Source organism: Eriocheir sinensis, chromosome 44, assembly GCF_024679095.1.
Source record: "Eriocheir sinensis breed Jianghai 21 chromosome 44, ASM2467909v1, whole genome shotgun sequence".
In the NCBI taxonomy this organism is placed as follows: Eukaryota; Metazoa; Arthropoda; class Malacostraca; order Decapoda; family Varunidae; genus Eriocheir; species Eriocheir sinensis.
The window spans coordinates 1,216,301-1,235,957 of record NC_066552.1 but is presented as its reverse complement, the minus strand read 5'-3'; the positions used below and the strand labels follow the sequence as shown (position 1 = coordinate 1,235,957).

The window sequence follows — 19,657 nt, the reverse complement described above, 5'->3', positions numbered from 1 at the left end:
TGTTATCGTTTGTACTTTGAGATGTTTACACTGTTATATATGTCACCCTTCTTGTTAGTGTTTGTCCTGTCAGATGTTTACACAGTTGTATATCTCTCATTCCTCTCTGGGTATCTGTTTTCCTTTATCTTCGTTGTTTCCCTCCTTGTTAGTGTTTGTCCTATGAGATGTTTACACAGTTGTATATCTGTCACCCTACTTGTTAGTGTTTGTCCTGTCAGATGTTTACTCTCTACTGTTATGGCTATTCCTCTTGTTTGTTCGTTTTCTGGTTCCCGACAACATATTATCTTGTTATGTGAGCCTGATAAAATAACTCTCTCTCTCTCTCTCTCTCTCTCTCTCTCTCTCTCTCTCTCTCTCTCTCTCTCTCTCTCTCTCTCTCTCTCTCTCTCTCTCTCTCTCTCTCTCTCTCTCTCTCTCTCTTCTTTTCTTTTATCTTTATTTTTCTTATTCCTCTTTCACACACACACACACACACACACACACACACACACACACACACACACACACACACACACACACAAATAAAAGAAAATAAGAAAATAAAGAAAAAGACTCTGATATCGATTACAGACGGACTTAACGACCTTGAAAGTACGGTTCAGAATCAATGCCATTTTTATCTCCCTTATTTATCACCTACGATACCGATGGCTTGCTGATAACAGAACTCAAGGGGAGCTGCATCCTGTCACCGTTCTTATGTCACCCTTACCTGTCAATTAGCAAGGCCATATACACAGGTAACTTGCTATTATTAGAACCTTAATCTAACTCCTCTTGACCCTTGTAGGAGCAGTGAGTAGCGGGCTTTTTTCTTTTATTTATTTATTTTTTCTTTTTTCCCTTGAACTGTTTCCTCTACTGTAAAAAAAAGGCGTCATAAGGCTGTTAAGAGAACGTTAGAAAGATATAAAGCTAGGAAACAAACTAAAAAAAAAAAAACAATCACAAACAAACGAAAAAACACGAAAAATTTGAGGCATTCCAGACGCCTAATGTTCTAATGTTCTTGTACTTTCCCAGGCAGTCATGAGCCCGTGAGTCTTAAGAGAACGTTAGAAAGATACAAAACTAAAAAACAACAACAAAAAAAAACACATATAATAACAAATAAACGAAAAAACACGAAACGTTTGAGGTATTCCAGACGCCTAATGTTCTAATGTTCTTGTACTTTCCCAGGCAGTCATGAGCCCGTGAGTCTTAAGATAATGTTAGAAAGATATAAAACTAAAAACAAAAACAAAACAAAAACACATCTAATAACAAATAAACGAAAAAACACGAAAAGTTTGAGGTATTCCAGACTCCTGATGTTATGTTCTTGTACTTTCCCAGGCAGTCATGAGCCCGTGAGTCTTAAGAGAATGTTAGAAAGATATAAAACTAGAAAAAAAACATCTAATCACAAATAAACGAAAAAACACGAAAGCTTTGAGGTATTCCAGACTCCTGATGTTATGTTCTTGTTTTCAGTTCGTCATCCAGCCCCGTGAGTCTTGCAACGGTCGGCATTATAAGACATACTCGCTTCTCACATCAGTATTTCTAAAGGTCAGAGAGGGGATCAATTGAATTCTAATGAGTGTTTCTTTAGGTTCACGGTACAGAAGAAGAGTCACACTACCACCAGGGTCATAAAATTACTTCTGGAAATGGCCAAAACTCCCACGAAAACCTTGTCAAAGATGTGTACTTGGGCGACGCAATGTTTAGTAATACGACCCCTGGAGAGAGTGTCTAGTCGAAGTAGCTACCTGAGTGTCACCTGGCCTGCATCAAACATGGCCCTTGCACAGGTGAGTCACGGTGCACCAGTCCTCGTTGTTGTTGTTGCTGTACTTGAAATCGTGACGAGGCGAGAAAGGAGGGTGATAATGATCTTGTCGTCCGTATCTGTGTGTTGGGTTTGTCGAGCTCTTATCAAAATATCTCAAAAGTGGATTGGAATGTCGTCAGCAAATACACGCGAGAACATCATGAAGTGAATATCTTGGAATGGTAAACTTTTTGGAACACTCACATAAAAAAACAGAGTCATTGATCCAAATAAAAGTAAAGTATTTGATGTTATATAAAAGTCATTGTAAAGGTAAATGATTGGGTGTTATATTATATAAGCAGCGAGTAGTGGGCTTTTTTATTATTGTTTACTTTTTTGTGCCCCTGAGCTGTATCCTTTGTTGTAAAAAAAAAAAAATGGATTGGGTGTCAGCGGGTTACCTTCAAGACAAATTTTTTAGCGATTCGTATTATTTGGAAGGCGTTGTCTAATATATTTTTATCAGATTTCTTCCAAACTTTTATCAGCTTGAGACATTTACCCAGGAAAGCTGTCGTGTGAATTTGGTGAGAATCTGTCAGTCTGTTTCTGAGATATGTTTTTTTTATGGACTGACAGGCGAACGAAGCGTGTAACAGATAGATGGACAATGAGGAAAGTATTATCAGGCTCCTTGAAGGCGGCCGATAATAATAATGATGACGATAGTAATGATAGTAATAATGATAAGAAGAAGAAGACGAAGAAGAGGAACAAGAACAAGAAGAAAAATAAATAGAATAAGAAGAACAACAAGAAAAACAAGAACAAAAAGAACGAAAACAAGAAGAAACAAGAAAAACAACAAGAAGAGTAAGAAGAAGAGCAAGAGCAAGAACAAAAACAAGAAAAAAAGAAATACAATAAGAACAACAACAACAACAACAACAACAAGAACAAGAACGAAAACAAGAAGAAGCAAGAAAAACAACAAGAAGAGTAAGAACAAGAACAAGATCAAGAACAACAAGAAAAATAACAAGAACTAATGCACCACTACCACCACCACCACCAAGAACAACAACACCCCCTTATACAACCCACACGACAGCCGCCACTATAAACAAAATCCGCCCGCTCCACTTACAGATTGGGGCCATCGAATAGAGACAGACCCCTCAAGAAAACCTACCGGAGCTACAGACACTCTTCTTTGTTGCCCTTGAGCCGTCTCCTTTGTTGTAAAAAAAAAAAAAAAAGCATCTAAAATAAAAAAAATAAAAAATAAATAAAAACATCATAACCTACCCAAGTTAACACGATAACCAGGTTTTTACTAGGGCTTAACACTTACCCGGGATAAGAGGAAAGCACTTACCCCTCACCTGAGCAGCCATGCACAGGTAAGCCACCCTCTTATCACCTGGTGGAGAGCGAGGTAAGAGAGAGTACAGATTATTTAGTGATAAGGTGGTATTCAGCATCACGCACCACCACCACTATCACCACCACTATCACCACCACTCTCACCACCACCTCCGCCACGGCACTTAGGTAGATTCTACATACCTGGCCACACCTGTCCTCGCGTCTCCTCACACCACACCTGAGCGGATTGATTGACAGGTATTTTGTGTGTTAGTGAAATTGATGGGTTTGTTGCCGTTGTTTTTCTTGTTGTTGTTGATAGGAGTGTGTTTGGTTTTAATGAGAGAGAGAGAGAGAGAGAGAGAGAGAGAGAGAGAGAGAGAGAGAGAGAGAGAGAGAGAGAATAATCGTGTTTTTTTTTGTTATTTTTTGTGTGTGTGTGTGTGTGTGTGTGTGTGTGTGTGTGTGTGTGTGTGTGTGTGTGTGTGTGTGTGTGTGTGTGTGTGTGTGTACGTACATCCAAATTTATACATTCACATAGAAACCACTTTTTTTTCTTCATTTTTCATTCATTTTCATCACCAGAATCTTTTTTACCTCAACACCAACCACTAAAGACTCACCACAATCATCACCAACCAACCACATATCACCACTTTTCAACACCACCAACACCATTACCAACCATCAACCAAAGACTCACCACCACCAGCCATCATCATCAACCACCAAGCAACCATATATCACCACCAACACCAACACCAACACCATTACCAACCATCAACCAAAGACTCACCACCCACCACCACCAACCATCATCAACCACCAACCAAGCAACCACATATCACCACCACCAACACCATTACCACCCATCAACCAAAGACTAACCACTCACCACCAACAACCATCATCACCAACCACATATCACCACCACCACCATTACCAACCATCATTATGGATTCTTTTTTTTAGGAGCAGTGAGTAGCGGGCTTTTTTTTTATTATTATTATTTCCTTTTTTTGTGCCCTTGAGCTGTCTCCTGTAATTTTCTCCTCCTTCTCCTCCTCCTCCTCTGTACTCCTCTTCTTCTTCTTCCTCCTCTTCCAATTTAGCTATTCTTTTTTTCTCTCCTTTTTCACTTTCCTGTCCTTCATTCTCCTCAGTTTTTTTTCCTATCCTCCTCCTCTGTATTTTTCTTCTCTTCTTCTTCTTCCTCCTCTTCCAATTTAGCCTTTCATTTTCGTCTCTCCTTTTTCACTTCTCTCCTTCATTCTCTATTATTTTCCCTATCCTCCTCCTCAGTAGTAACAAATGTACGGAAGTGGGAATATTTTTTTCGGGGGAGTGTCGGAAGTGGGGGTTGGGGGGTCAGCGGGGGGGTGACGGAAGAGGGGGTAGCTGACCCCCCCCCCCCCCCCCCACCCCCCGCCCGTCTTTCACTTTTTCACATGCCCCCCCCCCCCCCCCCCCCCCTTCTCGGGCTAGCGTACGGAAGCGGGGGGTACTTGAGCGCGGTGGGGGGGGAGGGGGGTGACGGGAGCGGGGGTAGGACGGTCAGCGGGGGGAGGTGACGGAAGAAAGGGTGGTCAGCGGGGGGGGTGACGGGAGTGGGGGTAGGACGGTCAGAGGGCGGTCAGCGGGGGGGTGACGGAAGTGGGGGCATACACAAAGTGAGGGTAATTGCTATTGTTGTTGTTGTTGTTGTTCTTGTTGTATACACAAACACACACACACACACACATACATATTCTGTGCTATATAAGCATCATACTTTAATAATTACCATCATTAATAGAGTTTCCGCTATGGTTGAGACATATTCAGAGAACCTTCTCGATATTTTCCAATCCCCTGCGCGCATAATAGTTGCAGGATATAGCAACTCCGGAAAATCGGAACTTGTACAGCGGCTTTTACTGAAGTATCATGAAAAGTTCAAAAAAATTGTCATATGTGGCTTAACGTCTCATCCTCTTCAAAGAAATAAAGAAATAGGACCTAAAGTTATAGTGTCGTCTGAAATAATTGATCCAATTGCCAACGAGGATACGTTTGATCAGAGAGGGACATTGTATGTACTTGACGATATTTTTATTGATGCTGTAAGGAACAAAATTGTGGTTGATGCTTTTACTCGCGGACGGCACAACAATATTTCATGCATATTTATCACTCAAAATCTATATATGGGTGGAAAGCATGCAAGGAATATTAGCCTGAACTGTTCTCATTTCCTCTTGTTAGGACAGCGCGATTTATCTCAAATTCACACTCTGGGCAGACAAATATTCGGGAAAGAGAAGGCAAACCAGTTTGTAGATATATATAAATATGCTGTATATTCACGTTCTTATGGATATCTTCTTGTTGATTTGGGTATAAATACTCCTGTGTCCCTACAGTTTCGCTCAAACATTGTTGGAGAACCCCCAGGTGAACGCGTATTCCAGTGGTGAACTCCAGGAAGAAGGAACTCTTACACGCTCTATACTCCCAACATAACGAACCCTATGGTTTAACATAGACTTCACAATCTCTTGACGGGAAACGGGGCGCGGGGCCGATTCGCAGGGGGCCGATTTTCAAAAATTAAAAATTTAAATATTTTCAAAACCAAAGCAGCTAGCGACCTGAAACTAAAACAGGCACCTCCCTTAGGCATATATGAGTCTCCATGAGCAGCGGTATCAAAAAATTCAAAGTCGTTCCCTAATAAAATCCCGATTAATTGTTTTTTATATAAGTATAACAAAACTTAAAAAGGCTATAAAATCCTCAGATTTTACGCTAGATGCACAAACATCACCAAATGCAGAGATAATCACTTATATTTTCAGAATCAATAGCAATATTTAGCATATCTTATAAGTTTTTGCCCGAAATAGCTACTTATTTTTTTTTTATTTATTGCAATTTTTTACGTAAGTTTTTAACATCTAATAAATCACTTAATTTTCACATTAGAAACTTAATACTTGAGGAAAGCATGCAGAAACATCTTAATTTTACTCAACAAAAGCAAAATATTCATTTTCTATATACAATCACAACTTATTTTGGTTGAATTCCGATGTCACTATTGCCGCAGCACGTCTAGCCGGCTATCTGGCCCTCGTCCCTGAACAATCACTTTAGCCTTTTGGCCTATGACTTGTGGGCCCAGGTCAGTTTCCTGGACTTGTACACGTCCCTGTTCCTCGCCGTCTCCTTCCTGCCCTCCTCGATACTGCTCCTCTTCCTGCCGGTCGGCTGCTTCAAGGCCTTGTTCTTCCTCGCTTCTGAGGTCACGTCCTTGGAGAAATTAGCACCGAAACAGTTGAAGAGGGACCTGCTGATGTGCGGCAAGATGGTGTTGGCCAGGTTGTGCCCCTCCTGGCACCTGTACCCCTGCAAGGTCGGGTCTGAGGCCGCCAGGAACTCCAGGAGGTGCCTGAACCCGTCCCTGTGGCGCATGGCAAGGGAGAGGAACCTCAACCTGCGCTCCTTCTTGTCCTCCCTGCACATCAGGGAGTCCCACAGCGACATCCCGAAGGACGCCATGTGGGCCATTGGGAGAGATGGCCGCTTCAGGACCGCCCGGCCCGTCTCCAGCTCTCCCCTGTCGACCAGCTCGACCAGGGCGTCGAACATCACAGAGGGCGGGTCCCCTCTCGAGCTCCACGATAATCTTCATCTCCTCCTGCTGGGCAAGCTCCTGCTTGCAGCACTCGGCCACAGAGGAGTTGGCCTGGACCTTCCTGGCCAGGTAGCCGGCGTCGTTGCCGACCGCGGCGAGGAGCAACTCGTCTGTCGGCGGGTCCGGCTGGTCGTCGGCCAGCTCCCTGGCAAGCTGGGCCAAGATCACCTCGTCGTCCTCCTTCTCCTCTGCCTTGGCCCGGTCCAGGTCGGCCTGCACGTCCCCGGGGAAGAACCCGACGAGCTTCAGCAAATGCAGGCGCTGGGCCAACCTGTTGCTCACCATGAAGTTCTGCACGCTCGTCCAGTAGTTGGCGCCGCACATGGTGCGGCGCGTGCCGAAAGAGTGCTCAGTCGGGTCAGAGTTGGCCTTCCCCATGCACACATACTCGACCCCGTAGGACGTAGTGAACAGCCCCCTCACTACCACACTGCACTGAACACACCACTGCACTGCACACAACACTGAGTCACTGCACTGATGGCGTAGTACGGCTCCTCCACAGTTTACTCCACGGGGTCGCGGCGTCCTCATATCTTGTGTCTCCTCCGTCACTTCCACTCGATCCACTGCCTTCTGTCTTCTTGTATCGTCCTCTGGATCCTTGCAGTTGTGGGGAAGGGTACAGAGACGATGAATAACTGTAGGTCCTTTACTTGGAGAGTAAACAGAGGCAGGACAGCGATAATCCTTTACAGAGGGGAAGTGCCCAGCTGACTGCGTGCCTTAGGCGAGTTAGGCGACGCGGGAACTGAGCTGAGTTGCCATGTAGGCACTAACTAAACGTACATTTCTTGTTTCCTAATACGTAAAACTGTGGACTTCACTATCCTACAGTTATCATTCATTTTACGTAAAGATTTCAACCTAAAGTTACGCAAATTTGCCATTTTTTACACAACGTTTTCAAAGTGCACGCATGGTGCTATTTTATATAAGTTACCTTGAATCCTCGACCAAATCACTCTAGAGACACTCCTGCCTGCTTGTATGCACTAAAACTAGAAGATTTCGTCCTGTTTCCACTTAAATTCGGAGTAAGAACGCAGAGTGTGTTTGAGTTGTCGCAGTGAAAGTCGCCATAACAATCGGCCCCTTACGCGAAGCCAGCGCGCCAAGACTGAAGAGATTTCCCGTCAACTAGTTGTGAAGTCTATGGGTTTAAGCTCTCAGGCGAAATTATGGGAGAAAGCAAAAAGTATAAATCCGGCAATAACACGTGATGACGTATTCAACTTTTTGAGAAGCAATAAAACATATACATTGCATAAGCTACAGACTAAAAAATTTCCCCGGCAAAAGATAATTATCCTCAAAACCCAAAGTAATCATGGCTGCCGATTTAGCAGACGTGAGACATATAAGAAAGGAAAATAATAACATAGGCTACTTGTTAGTATGCATAGACGTGTTTATCTAGATATATGCAAGTTGTCCCGTGTCGGAATAAAGACGCAAATACTATGCTCGTGGCCTTTAAACAAGTGGTGGAAAATAAAGATTCTGAAGGCTTACGAAGATTAAACACCGACTTGGGCACAGAATTCTGGAATCGAAAAGTAAGAAACTATTTATGTTCCCGGGGCATTGTTGTACAGTGTGTACTCAAGTGAGATCAAAGCATCCTTGGCAGAGCGGGCCATTCGTACACTTAAAGCACGCATCTACAAGTTCATCACGTCTCAAAATTCTTCAAGATATATTGATCAGCTGCAAAACATGGTCAATGCCTACAACCGCTCGCCCCATTCTGGACTGAAGAACAAACAAACTCCTATTGATATTCATAACTTAAAAGACCCATCTGCAATCAAACGGCAATTCCACGCAATGTATAAAAACCCGAAGCAACCAGCGTCTTCCATCAGTCCTCGACTGGCAGTTGGGGAAATAGTTCGCCTTGTTGGAAGTGCTCGTTCCTCTGTATTCCATAAAGGATACACGCAGCAAAATACTCACGAGCTCTTTCGCATAAAATCAATTAAACACAAGAATCGCCCAAGAACTTATCTCTTTGAAGATTTGTCTGGAGAACCAATACAGGGGATATTCTACGCGCCAGAGCTCGTCTTAAGCGCTCTGCCTGAGTCATACGATATTAAAATACTGCGTTCACGAAAAATTAAAGGAAAAAAGCAGTATTTTGTATCGTGGTTGGGATACCCTACTTCATTCAACAGCTGGATTGACGCTAATGATATTGTAGAAAATGCGTAAAAAGACACCACTCCTCAGTGCACACAAAAACTTTGTCTTACTTTTGAAGAAATTAAAAGTAAAAGAGAGAAACCGTGCTATTAAGCAAGCAGCTCGAGAACAATTGAACTGTATATCTGAAATATTTTCCAATTTGTTAAAGAAGCACCTTACTCTCAATAACAAAGTTATCAAGAAATTACGTAACTATCGGGAAGACATACGTGCCATAGCTAGAAAGAAAACTCCTCTCCTTAAGAAAGGCTTTATATTGACATCGAGACGGGGTGGTAATATATTAGCTGCTATATTACCTATTGCCGCTTCCTTGATCGGAAAATTATTTTGATAATGGACACGTATTATCTTGTTCCCGAGTCTACCGCTGAGCGTGTTTTAACGGGTATTAAGCCTAAATGCGCCAACTCCACGAGTCCGGGGGTCAACGGCCAATCGTGTTTCAACCCGCAGTCGACCCATCCCGATCACATGCCGGTCTCTGAACATGTGCCAACAAGCAGCAGCGGTCCTGTCGTGTCGTCCCATGGTGCAAGACCAAGCATTCCTACAAGATTGAACCCGTCATCTCGCTCTGTAAGAAAGAAAACTTACAAAAACAAAGAAAATATCGCGATCTAGTGTATACAAAACCACAAAACTACCACCCGTGCAACTTGGAGTCACAGGGATTAGGGAGAACAAGATTTCCTCCAATCCTGAAATAAGTAATTTAATACCCCTGTATGTTAAAAGTATCGACGTGCCATACGTCAATATGATGCTAATACGAATAAAAGACAATCCCATCGTAAAATGGGATAGCCGAGGCAACCTATTGTCTTCTGTTCGATCCTCCAATATCCTGTACATGTTGAATCTACTCTCTAATGCAAGTCAAAAACCAACGATTGCTGACATTGCTGATATAAAACACATCATTGACGCCACGGGTGTATTACCTAGCGAAATAAAAAATACGCGCGTGCGGCAAAAGATTCAGGGATCTGGTTTCACCAAACAACCATCGTTGGCAACTTACAGATGGGTTCCATATTAAATCCACTTTTCCAATGTGCTAGTGCAGTCCTACATTGTGATTCAAGAAAGAAACAGAATCATGGACATGGTAGATACAGAGCCGCATTGGACGCGTGACTTATACAGAGGGAGCGGCGACGTCATGGAGAGAGAAATCCCGGAGGCGAGGACGAACACGCTCGGACACGGTGGTGCCCCGAGCGGGCTTATAAGAGAGAGCAGATGGGACGATGGTTCGCTACTCGTCCCTCGCCATCAGCTGAAGCGGTACTATTCATCACTCACCAGTTTACCAGAGGACACCATGTCGGACGCCTACGTGTTCAACTACAAAGACGGTTCTCCTGGCGATTACATCTACCGCAACAACAAGACCATCATCGTTTCTTCCCTCAACTACAGTTCCTGCTACGAAAAGAGGGGGTTTACTGGACGTCTACATGGATTATACCCGCACAGTAATCTCTACCACGAAAGAAGCCCGATCTATCAACTGAACAGGTGTCGCTGGGAAGATCGTGGTATTCCTGGTAGTCTGCATATTCGCTATCCTCCGAGTGAAAATCTTCCTTATGTGGCGTGTATCCTAACCCAATATGCTCCTGGCCGCGAACTGGAAAATAACCCTATAAACCAAGGATATCTTCAGACGTCAAGAGATCAAAATTTCATTCGTGGGGTAAAGGAAGACAGTTATGATAACCGTCTCCTCTGGTTTAGAGTCCATCACAAAACTGGTAGAATGGGTGATTAAAAGCAACATTACAAGTGTCGTCTTCCCCTACAATATTGCAAGCGCTGGAATTCTTTACGTGTTGTGGAAAGCTGACTACCAACCGCACCTCCAAGAGGCTGCGGCTGAACTCCAACTGCATAATATATCGTGCGTCATCCTGGACAGATGGTGGACCTGCGATGAGCCTGAAACAAAATTAACTCTATCTGTGTCTCCCGAGCGAAACTGGAAGAGAAAACTGGTGGATACAGAGGACGACGCTGTGGCTGACGAATGGAAAAGAAAACGGGACGGTGCTGTAGTCGACGTGGATCCTAAATAACTATAGCTCCAGACAATTTCCCAATAATTATGTACATCACTAAATGTAAAATATGTCAATAAATAACAATGTAATGATGTTTAGTATGATTTACCTTCAATATGTAATTGGCATCTCGTCATGTCTACCTCTATATAATGAAATAATTATAATATTTTTGCTAGTGTCTTGCTTGCTCTAAATGGAGTCACATCATATATATGTTACCAGCATTGCGGATGGGGAAATTTACCCCAATTCCAGCACTAGCTTTACTAATAATATACAAACTCTAACATTAGACAAGGACGTGGAATATGAAGTCGGTCTACTGAACGTGTTGCTTCCCCGTCGGTATTACATTGTTAAACCGGGTGAACCAGAGTGTAGTATACATCTTGAATGTGGTATAAGACCAACGCCAGATTCAGAAGCTATTGAAAGACGCACACTGTCAGAGGCTATTAATGCTAATATCTTGTATAATGACACTGGGTATTTGCTGATGTGTGTTAACGGTATAATAACGACATTGATAAAGGAGATGGTCGATGGATACAACTACCATTTACTAGCGTATTCTAGAGAGGTTCTTGCATTTAGCTCAACAAATGATCATTTAACTTTGCTCTGCTACAATGGTTATCATCCACTAGTTGTATTTATTAAGGTTGCCTTTGATACGCGACTGGCCCAGGTTTTCGGTTTTGTCCCCAACTTAGGTTATGCTGTGTTTTCTTCCTTGGGTACACATGAAGAACAAAAAAAAAAAAACGTTCTTGTTCCGTTACATGGTCATGCCCCTCTGTTGAGAAATGGTGACGTACAGTGTGTTCTCATTTACACTGACCTTGTCAATCCCTCTAGGTATGCAGGGAAAAATGTAAATATTCTTGATGCCTTTTCGCTCTCCGGAGGTCTAACAAAAGGCGTGCATCCAACTATATATAAGTCCTTTAAATCCAAAGTAATTGATTCGATTTCTATTAAACTCACAGATCAAAAAGGTCGTCCTATGCATTTCGAAGAAGGATACCCTGTTACATGTTTACTTCATATCCGATCGCGCTGAATCTTTGAGTACATTTTGCTGTATTAATAGGAATGCTGTCCATTTGAAAAGACAGTCTCCTCGCCGCCACTATGCGGGTTACATTCATCCCTCCTTCCGTGGCAGAATATCATACCCTGTTTTCGAATGGCAAACAGACATCATCCCGAGGGAGTGGTATTGATTATAGTCACACTTTCTTATGAACCAAGCTATCACAGAGGCGGGGGTTTATTCTCGGTTTTAGCAGGACTCGCTAAAAGAGCTTTCCCTTTCCTAGTGAAAAATGTCATTGTGCCTTCAGCTCGAACATTTGGAAACAATGTTCTAGATGATATTTCACAGGGAAGCAACTTGAGAAGCTCTATAAAAAAGCATGGAATTAATTCCTTAAAGCAAGCTGCAATGAAATTGACTAGAGGAAGCGGGAAAAAGAAAGTCATGCGAGTCGGGAGGAAAAGGTGTTATAAAAAGGACATCTTTACCGAGTTGTAATCATTGTTGAACTAAGAGCAGTATGGCGAGCATCACCAACGCGGTTGGTGTCGGGGACCCGCGTTCTCCTCTGGGGCAATATGCCGCCGGTGTCAGTGAATTGTTTCCCCGTCCCAACAAAATGAGATTATTGGAAACAACGATTGCCTCCCATTATGATGCAGATGTTTTACCTACTAACCTCGGATTCAATATGAAATTATCCGATAGATATATAGAATTTCTCATTCCTGGAACACTTGGCAGTTTTATTGATTTGGGGAAATTGGTGTTGCACACCTCTTTACGCTTAACTAAGCCAGACAATACTACTCCTCTCGATGACGCTCAACATGTTGAATTTACAAATAATACCGCGCACAGCCTATTCAAATCAGTGCAATGTTTTTTGGGAGATGTAGCTGTTGACAATAATGTACTTTATGGGTACACGTCATACGTTAAAATGCTGAATACTTTGTCGCCCAACAAATTGAATACAATTGGAGCCAATGCTAATATTGCCATCCCAGAGAACGGTTTTATTTCCAAAGTAACAGCAGAATACTTTGACAATGCCAGCGCGCAACACAAGACCATTATGAAGCGGGTTAAGACTCACGGTATACAACTCTGTACCCCGCTTCTTCTGGATATAAGTTCTTTAGACAGTTACTTGCTCGATGGTATTTCGGTTAGACTCCGAATGGAACTATCTAGTAATGCATGGCTGCTAAATTCCCCAACTGGCGATAACATTCGTCTGCATATAGATTCAGCCAAGCTGCTTTATACGCGACTGTTTCCTTATCCTAATGCACTTCATGCTTTGAACGCGTCTCTCGCCACAGGGAATCTTTTAAAATCGTCACTTACCAAAACCCTCTTGAAAACCTATGTGCTAGCCAAAGACCAAACCTCAGGAACGTATGATCAACCGTGGGGTAATGTTATTCCGGAAAAACTCTCGCTTATTATAACGAGCATGGAAGCTCATTCTGGCGACTATACGCTAAATCCATTGTATTTGAGCCATGGCGATATAAGTCAAATAAGCTTAAGTGTTGATGGTAGAACCATGTATAATATTACTAGCAAATTCCCTCATGACTATGCTGAGCTCTACCATCGTACTTTGGATGCACTTGGTTTTCACAAAGACCATTTAATCGGAAAGGATATTTTCGGCAAGGGGGCAATGATTAGCACATTTGATTTGCGTGCTGAAAACTTGAATGATAATTTGCCCGTTGAAATGAATGGGGGGCTTAGACTTAGCTTGAATCTAAGCAAGGGAGAAAACGAGAACCGTCTGTTGATACTGTTTGGCGAAACAGTGGGTATAATAACAGTTAATTCTGAAAGACGGCTGCAGTGTGATGTGCGCGCTTGAAGCAGCTGTGCGATGAACAACATGGAGATTGAAAGAGGATTGAGGGGGCACATAGGAAAGCAAGCCTTGTTTTTAGGCGTGTTATTAGCAGACGAGGTAAACTCTATACCTCGATATAGAAAACCTACAGTGTGCATCGTCAATACGCTACCAAGTTATTCTAAAAGAGAAATGGGACACTGGATTTGTCTCTACTATGAACCGGGCATGGCAGTGTTCCTAGATAGTTATGCTCTCGATCCAAAATTATACTCTGATCATTTTAAATATATTGATTACCCCGGGCTCAGTATGTATAAAAATGCATTTCGACTTCAAAGCACGCGAAGCGATGTGTGCGGGGCTTATGCCATGTACTTTGCCTACAATGTTTCGCACTTGGGTGTAAGAGAAACTCTTGAAAAATATGTATGGAGTTTTCCAAGACCGAATATTCGAGGAATGATGAACACGTGATGAGATTCGCTTACAGCAAGTTTATAATGCCCGTATGTCATCAAACATTTAACACGTGTTCATAAAAAGTAAGTATTGACTTTATTGATTTTTTCATATTGAAGTGTATTACATTCCATGAAGCTATTCTAAGCATAAATAATTTTCTAGTTCCTTTATCGGGGGGGGGTTACCATGCTTAAATCAGAGGTCTGGCTCCACTCACAGGTCCTCACTCGTCACCGCCACTACCCCGTGCTGCCCCCGCGCCGCCCCGTCCCGGGCCCCGCGCAATCCTGTCGCATCCTGTCGTCGCAGCGCCCGCAGCGCCCGCTGCCGCCGCCGCTTTATTTGGCGGGCAGTCTTTTATGTATGAGCCGGATCGAAACATAAAAGCGTTTTATTCATATGTTTCCACAAATCGAATAAATTTTAAGACCATTATTGTATTTTTTTTTCATCCGTTTTTTGATAAAGGACATATAAACAAGTCAAACAAACTCAATGTTTATTGGAATTTGGTCAAATTATGATTCCAGATTCATCATGTGCAATTTTATAATATCATAGGCTCCAACATTAGTCCTATATACAGAATATATTTACATATATTTTATATTTAACATAAAAATAGCAGGCAAATTCTTACACTATAAACAGTATATACAACATTCACACCAGTCCTTATCTTATAAACAACTACAATTTATTCTGAAAAGTCTGTATCTTCTAGCATATATTCAAGGGGGGATGATGAGAGCATTTGATTTATTTCTTCCTGTTCCGCGGCTAGCATTAACATGTCATCATCCGTCTCTACCCGTTTTATCAAGGGAAAATATTGCTCGGCCAGCACATCCCGTTCTCCCCACAATTCATAGGTTTCTTCTTCTAGTTCTCCCATTTCACCGATCTCTTGCCCACCCATTACCTCGGCTAGTCTCGCTTCTGTTATGCCTCTTTCATCGTCTTCCTCCAAATTTTCTTCATTTGACAGTGTCATGATCTGGGCTACCTCCCCCTCCTTCTCTTCCTCCTCTATCCCTATAGAATTATCGGGATGACCGTAAGATCGTGACTCCAAGGTGCTAATGTAGTATCTTTTGTCCTCAACTACAGATATCCCTCTTTTGGGATATTTTACTGTACTCATTCGTCCATTGCACACTGTGAATCCCTGATAGTCAAAGGTAAATGTTTGCTTCTGGAATAGGGCGTCTTTGTATCGCTGATGAGCAATTTTCTTCTTTATGAACTTTGGAACGCCCTTAGCTGAACTCAACCGGTCACCGTCTGCCAAGAGGATGGAGTAGCACTTTGGTTTTACACCTACAAATTCTGAGATGGTTCTTTCCCCCACTTTAGACTTGAGAAATCCAAGCTTTCCTTTGTTGTCTGTGGTGTACAAGGAATGTGAGGAGCTAAAGTTACTTGTTTCTATATAGCGTTTGAAGGGTTCCTGCGAGTACTCTGTTAATAGATCAGGAGTTTCAATTTCTGTTATTAAGGAATCAGTGTCACAATACACTAGTCTCGCCCGATCTCCGTAATGAGCCTTCAACACATTGTAATAGAAATCATATAGTTATATATCAGCTTGGACAGCTCTAGCATATAGTAGCCAGTGTAGTTTGGATGATTCACCCGTGAATATTTCCTATGGCGAGTTACAACTACATGGCCATCATTGAGAGGTACAACGCGTTTAAAGTAAGGACTTCGGGCCAGCTTCAAAAACTTTTCGCGGTTGGTGACAATATCTATGTCTTCACTATATTTGGCCACGTTCATCAGGAATCGACCAAAAATGTTATTTGAAATACACTTGATTGCATTTTTCTTGATAGGGCAAGTAGCACTTTTGCGGGCTTCTATGTTATCCTGAATGAAGTCCGCAAGAAAGTGCTTTTGCTTAAACGTATAAATAGCATGCACTTTTTTAACAACCTGGCCTAGTTGAATAAGTAGTTTAAGGAGGGGCAGAGCAAACAGCATTTTCTCCTGAGCAGCATGTGTTCCAATCAGTTTTATGTTCTTACACGGTGCTGGACGGTTTTCTTCTTCATACCATTCGCGTGTGACTGACGATATATCTCTGTTGGTGATATTGTGTCTTCTGATGATCAGTGGAGGTCATCCGTTTTCTCAACGACTTCACGTGAGACAGCCTCAGTATCGCACAGAATGAGATATCCAAAATCGCCATCGGTTGCTTGATTGACCAAGCCCCCGCTCAAAAACGACTGCATTTCTGTCTCATCTAGTTTTCTCATATCCCCACATGGCAATTTCTCTTGCATTACAGTGGGATAAAGACTGTTGAAGTCAAGATATGAAAGGAAAGTGCTTCTATCATGTTTTGGATTAAACTGAGGGTTCGTGTAGATGTTACTGGCGCGTACAAAACGACGCACAACACTTGTGTAGCCCCCACGCACATTTGTTTGAATGCAATGATATATGTCTGGGCTACTAAGCATCTCTAATTCCTGCTGGGTTTTTAGCAGAAAGGAGTCATAGGCAAATCCTGGCAGGCTAACATAATTTACAATATCGAACCTCCACTGGGTTTTCAAAATACCTCGCCACTCTAGGAAGACATCACATAGAAGGCCAACATCCACTTTTACATAAAGCAACAAATAGTCCTTCAGGCTCTGACACCCAGCTACTTTCCGAACATTCTGAGCATGTTTATAATCACTTTCGGAAAGTTCTGCTTTTTGAAGCGAATTGAAAAAATCTTCGCGGGATGGAAGACGTGTCTCAGAAAGTCGTTCCAGCGAATCCATATAGTCATAACAAAAAACCTGCTTTCCCTTGATTAATAATGGCAACGCAGATGTTGGCACATCTTTCAACATCTGTTGTGTGCATATGGGTTCGTTCCCATTACTGATGAACTGGTTCGCTAAAGCCGCGAGTGAACCAGACATAAAGGCATACGAGTCAATAAATCTCAAGTCATTTATGATGACTTCGTGGTATTTGTGAACTGAACGTTTTGGTCTTAGTTTGATTTTCAAGTCAGGTATCGTTAATTCACGCAGGATTAACGACATGTCGTAATTAGCATTATGTGCAATGAGAGTGAGCTGCAATTTGTGATTTTTCATTTGGAGGTTGCATCTATTACAATAAGCTCCAATGCAATTGTTTCCTGATTTTTCGTGATCATGATGTTTTACTCCTTTACCTTTTAAAAAAAAACCTGTTTACAGAGAAGACAGTGAGTTTGCTCATTGTGACGTGTCGTATCTTCATCGGTCATGTTGATTTTATTGTAGCCTTTAGAAAATTTTAACTTCTTCCAGGCACGCTGCATTGTATGAATAAAATGGTTTACAGCATTACTTCCACAATAGGATCCGCTTTGTACTGTTTCTCCGTTTCTATTCACTATAATGTAAGCATACGCTATGGCAAAGTGATGTCTCTTTACACATCCAGACATATTCGAAGAAGGCTCTACGAGAATACTCTCAAAGTCATAGAATGCTAAATAAGATGGCTCATTTGCCTTAGCATGATTAATAAATTTCACAGTAGAGCCCGCGGGTGGGAATCTTAGTCTTGTGATCATCGTTGGGCAAATTAGCACATGTTCAGCAAGCGTTGTCTTGTTCTCACAGGCGCACAGGCAGATATCGCAAAACATTTTTTTCCCGCGACGTTGGCAGGTAAACAGGTTCATGTATGCGTCAAAGTCTTGCATAAGAGCGAGGTGTCTGTTCCCCAACAACAGGCAGTGAACAACTTCTTGATCTTTGAGCCCCTTTCTGACTAGAGTTAGTTCGCCTTTTTTGTCTTCAACGTTGTCTAGACGCGAATACTTATGTTGTTTAATCTTTCAAGCCGACCGAGGTCTTCCCAGGATACCGGGGTTGGAATGTTACCCGTATTAATAGAGGCCAAGCAAGCATTCTCCCATTGTCTGCCCGATGGAACTACATTTCTTGACTTTAGATAGCGATAAGCTGTTAGAACTTGGAAAACACAGTCCGTGGGTCCCGAAGGGTTGAGAACTTGTGTTTTCCCTGGAACACCCTTAGGATAGGGCACATACTCTCCAATACTATTGTGCAGCATTATAAGAGAGAAGGAAAATTTTACGCTAACTATTTCATCTAACGTAAATCCACTGCCCTCTTCGTCTGACATGTCATGTTCAAACCGATTAACAAAATATTCGGATAGTTCACGTACATATGAATCTATATCATCATAGCTAATTACCTGCATATGACTTCTCATATACATATCTCTATATTGAACTCCGTCGTCGGGGTCTTCTCTGACTAAACGCAGATGCATGTCAACGTACACTTTAAAAGAAGGAGGTCTAACCTGCTGGCAGCCTTGGAATACAGACTCTACTGCCTCGCGAAGACGGTCAGTTTTGTTGTTGAAATACGATGCAATGTCTCCGTTGTCTGCTGGTGGGACGGGCACGTCGATCGTTGTTAAGGCCCCGTTGAAATGTTTGCTTATTTCACCGGGTGTTGGTGTGGGTGTTATTGCCGGCCGTCCCGGGTTATAACCGCTGGGCTCTGTCTGTGGAGAACTGTTTGGATGGGAGAATCCCTCACGACGGGCTTGCTTTTTCCTGCAGGTGTCTGAAGAAAGGTAAAATAATATTAGAGGGACCAGTGAAATTACAATTTTTTCCTTAGAACAGTCGTGTGCGCAATAAAAAATAAAAAATAAACGTAGAAACTTACCGTTTGTTCCTGTATTCGCTTGTTTTCGTTTTCGTCCACTACCGATCGCTGAAGAGGAGGGGCAATGGCTGAGCCTACCAGACCCGCCTTCTTCGGAGATAGCCCTTAAGGAATATGAAACACATAAATGAAATTTTATGAACCTCTCTACCCCGCACATATTTTACTGTGACACTTAAAATACAATATGGGAAATGTGTCTCTTGTAAAGCACATTTTAACAATATTGCATTTCAGAAGATATTAGGTTTTGGCCTACCTTTGGTTTTGACTGGCTTCGTCGCTGAGACCCGTCCGTGGAGAACAACTTCCAATATCGCTGGGGCCTGGTTGAGAGAAACCGACCTCTGATCGATCAGAGCTAGTCGACGATGTCTCTTCTGAAAAAAGATAGAAAGACTAAAGTCGATATTGAACATGTTGCCCAACTCTCTACCCCTCCCCCGTCATCCACATCTGCTCTGTTTTTTTTATGACAATCATATAAAGTAACGCGAACA

At 42.5% G+C, this 19,657-nt stretch overlaps 1 protein-coding gene across 2 annotated transcripts in view; it reads left to right on the top strand.

Moving 5' to 3' along the window:
* The first annotated feature begins 3,234 nt into the window (after positions 1–3,234).
* LOC126980262 (aminopeptidase N-like) overlaps positions 3,235–19,657 on the top strand; it is a 48,529-nt gene continuing 32,106 nt past the window's right edge. For both annotated transcript variants that reach the window (XM_050829948.1, XM_050829949.1), the window contains exon 1: positions 3,235–3,394. The gene's annotated coding sequence lies outside the window, so the exon portion shown is untranslated. The remainder of the gene's footprint in view (positions 3,395–19,657) is intronic.